Raw genomic sequence first — 4,474 nt, 5'->3', positions numbered from 1 at the left:
ATGTCTAAGACATCCACATAGTCTTTACAATAATCAAAGTGCGGAAAAAAACGTAGATACACGCGGCCTTCACAGGCAGCCGACTGGGGGTTGCCGCTAACCCACACCTAGAACTCATTGCAATCTTGGAACTCCTGGTGGTCTCCTTCCACGGCTTCATCCTCTCCTGAGCAGGGGTTGCAATGCTGACAACATGGGGATGGGGGGGGGGTTTGGTGTGTAGAGCAAGGGTGAGTACACATCAACATACTCAGCAGGTGTCCTGTCTGGCTGTAGTGGACTAGCTTTATGTGGGGGTAAGTCAAGCAGTTGCTTTTAGTTGGTCAGATTATTATTACTAGTAGAGAAAGACAAGTTTTCGAATTAACCCACGTTATTAACCCAAACGTACTCCTTTCCAAACGGAAACAGTACCACTTACCATTACCAGAGTCAATACCAAAACCAACAATCTCATTGCCACCTGTAATCCGAACATCTCTGATCAAGTACCACTAATCATTGGAGCTCCCTTGGCCGCTCATAACCGTGAGCACGGCTGATATATCAGTTTTCATACACTCTGCAGAGGTTGCGCACTTTACCCACAAGCCGTGATTTCCCTTTCTGCCCGGAGATCATGACGCTGCATTGATCACTACCAAGGTGACCCAGCAGGGTATCACTACGTTGCCTTTACAAAGATTCCCCGGGGCTGTAGCCACCCATTAGGTTTCCTAAATGCACCGCACTCCTCCCCAAGGGGGTGAACCCAAACTTGGCAGAGCGAGCCTCATACACCAAGCCCCATTAATGGCACGACGGCTAAGCGAACTATACCCCGGTTCCTCTAATTATTCAGCTAAGGGCATCCCATTCCACCCTCATGGTTGCACTGTTTTCCTAGGTGGTCATCCAACGAACAGGTCCTTACGGAGAGGCACTCGAGAAACCGCTCGAGCCCCCTTGAATGACACAAGTATAACATCATAATAAAGAAGGGAAACAACGTATCATTGATAAATCTTATCATGTTCATTGATTAGAGTTGAGCAATAGCATAAAGCTAAACAATAATAATCCAACCCAAATAGGTAAACAAGGACATGGATAACAAAAGCTAGTCAATCCTTAAGTATAACTGTGTAAATGCGGGAAGTGAATTATATAATGTATAGGACAGAGATAGATCAAGGGACACTTGCCTCCACCAACCAGCTGCTGCTCAGGGGCTTCTCCTGTGAGTTCCTCGGGCTCTTCAACCAGATCGTTCTCTATACGAGTTCACACATACATTCCACACATTTAATACAAAAGAACAGTACACCATAAACAGACGTTCCACGCGGGGCTCGCAATTATGGTTGAGAGAGAGAAAGAGGAAAAGACAGTCGGGTCTACATCCGAGAAGCGATCACGTTACATAATTATAAATTAAACCACTCGCTTAACAGAAGGGCATTAATTTGGCCACTGCATTCAGCATAAAGTAAAGTCGGGTCTACATTTAATCATTATAAATAGATAAAGATGAATAAAAGGGAGTGGTCGCACGGTGAGACGTACGACACGGAATTTAGATTGAATTAAGAAGTAAACGACTCGCCGCGCGACAGAGCGCGCAACGAGATTCTTGCATTAATTATAGATAAACGTTAAGCGTTGCGCGACGAAACGTACGACGACTTACATCAACTGAACTGCATTTAAAAGAATCGTCGCGCGACGAAGCGCGCAACGCAGCACTTTAATAAATATAAAATAAAAGAATCGTCGCGCGACGAAGCGCGCGACGCAGCATATTAATAAAGACGAATTTAGAATGAACCGTCGTGCGGCGAAGCGCGCGACGCAGCACATCGACTAAACTAAAACTTAAATAGATTAGAACGAGGGTTAAACGCAGCATGACTACGGTCGCACTCGTGAGAGTATGTTGCGCGTGCCGAAGGCATGCAAAATATGCAGGCGCGCGGGACGCGAGTCGCCGGGGCACGGGCGCAGGTAGGGGCGCGCGGCCGAGGCACGGCGGGGCGCGGCCAGGGCGCGACGTGGGGGCCAGGACGGGGCTCGCCGGGGAGCAGGGGAGGGCACAGGTAGGGGGGGTGCCGGGGAGGGACCGCGGTGGGCCGAGGACTCGCCAGGGCGGGGCTGGTCGGGGCCGGGGAGGGCGCGCGCGGGGAGGGGCTCGGCGGGGGCGCGGCTCGCCGGGGGGCAGGGAGGGCTCGCCGGGCGCGCGGGGAGGTCGCCGGGGTGGGGCTTGCAGGGGCGCGGCTCGCCGAGGGCAGGGAGGGCTCGCCAGGGGAAGAGGGTGCGGGCCGCCGGGGAGGGGCTCGCCGGGGGGAGAGGGCGCTCGCCGGGCGCGGGGTCGGGCCGAGGGGGCAGCGCGGGCGCAGACACGGGACGACGCGGGCGCGGCCACGGGACGGTGCGGGCGCGGGGGCCGAGGGCGGCGCGGGCGCGCGGGCAGGGAGGCCGCGTGGGGGAGAAGAAGGGGAGGGGGGAGGAGAGAGAGAGGGAGAGGGAAGGAGAGGGGAAAACTCACCTCCGGGGATCCAAATTCTGACGATCTCGACTCCAAACCCTAGGGCACCACGGGGGGAGAGAGAGAGGTGGAAGAGGGAGAGGGAGGTTACTGCGCGAGAGAAATCAAATGAGACAAATGAATCTGGGGGAGGGGGCGCGCGCATGGGGAGGGCAAGGGGCGCCAGGGGCGCGCGGGCCGGACTGGGCTGGGCCGGGCTGGGCCAGGCTGAGACACTTCGCGGATCGAAACCCACGACACGCACGACCACTAAACGGAATCCGATCGTGAACCAAAAATCCGAAACAGAGCGAGACGAACACGCGACATCAGACAAAGAAATGTGCTTCGGCATGATGCAACACCCATGACACTTAGGTTTTTTGTTTACACATGGCACAAACACCCGTCACTATATTGCTTTGAAATTGGGAAGAAGGAGCGAAACAGGAAGAGAAAAGAGAGTAACGCCCAAATTTGGTGAGTGAAAAGAAGAAAAATTCTACCCCCAAATTCAGGGCGTTACAGTGTCGATCTTCTCAGAGTTAGCTTCAATTTCTCTATTGTTGTCGATGAAACTGAGTAACTTCCAGGTGGGTACTCCAAACACACACTTGTCAAGGATTAGCTTCCGTGGTAGCATTTGAGGCTATCAAAGACTTGCTATAGATCGCTTATGAAATTTTATGGGTCCTTCATGTTGATCACAATGAAGTCAATGTAGGCTTCCATAGTTCCATGTGATTGCATTATTGGTTGGATAGACACGTATGGATAGCATGCTATTATGTTGCTCCAGCGTTCTTCAAGTCAAAATGCATGGAAGTGTAGCAGAATGCTCCGAATGGCGTGATGAATGCGGTCTTCGCTAGATCTTCTTCAACTATACTAATATGGTGGTACCCCGAGTAGCAATGTAAGAAAGAGAGAAGCGAACATCCTATTGTAGAATATACAACCTGATCTATTCTAGGGAGCTCGAAGTGATCCTTCGGGCATTGTTTGTAGAGACCAGTATAGTCGACACAGGTGCACTAGTCTACTTTATTTTTTAGTACTAGAACACGATTTGCAAGCCACTCAGGGTGCATGACTTCTCTAATAAGCTATGTAGTTACTAGCCAGCCAACTCTGCTCGTATTGCTTCTATTTTGTTGGGGGTGAATCGACACAACTTCTGCTGGATCGGCATCGCATGAGGATAGACCTTCAACTTGTGCTCGACCAGCTCCTTGGGAACCTCGAGCATGTTTGCTAGTTTCCACGCAAAGATGTCCCAGTTATCTTGCAGGAACCAAACAAGCGCATCTTCCTATTTAGGAGACGGAGTGGTACAGATAATCGTCGTCTTAGTGAAGTCAGGGAGGCCAAAGCCCAGTATATTAATTTCTTCAGTTAGGCGTATCGAAGTGGACGATGTTGCTTCTGAGGCCTGGATCGAGAGGTCATCCTCTAGGATCACGACGACATCTTCTGTGAGATGCTTCTGTGTGGCGAGGTTGCTCGTCGAGTGAGCCATATGTACGGCTTTGCGATGACATTCTGCAGACCTTTAGAAGTCTACCCATACAGGGAGGATGCCCTATAGCCCTAGCATTTTGAGGACTAGGTATTAATAGTGTGAGATGGCCATGAACTTGGCCAACTCGGGTCGCCCAACGATGGCGATGTAGACGTAGTCGAAGCTAGCCACCTCGAAGCGGAGGGTCTTAGTGAGAAGTGCTCAAGTGTTCTAAAGGTGATGGGCGGATGGATATTCTCGAGTGGATATCCCCCGCGACCCAGCATGATGCCAAAGAAGGGACTATCTGATTCTCGAAGCTCGACACTAGAGACCCCGAGCGCCGAAAGGTCTTTGAAAAGGTTACATTGATGCTGCTCCCGCCGTCAATCAACACCTTCTTGACTCAGATATTGTTGACCACCGGGCTAACAAGTAGTCTATACTTTCATGAGTGATCGAAGTTGAGC

Source organism: Zea mays, chromosome 3 (assembly GCF_902167145.1).
Source record: "Zea mays cultivar B73 chromosome 3, Zm-B73-REFERENCE-NAM-5.0, whole genome shotgun sequence".
NCBI classification, from domain to species: Eukaryota; Viridiplantae; Streptophyta; class Magnoliopsida; order Poales; family Poaceae; genus Zea; species Zea mays.
This window is presented reverse-complemented; position numbering follows the sequence as displayed.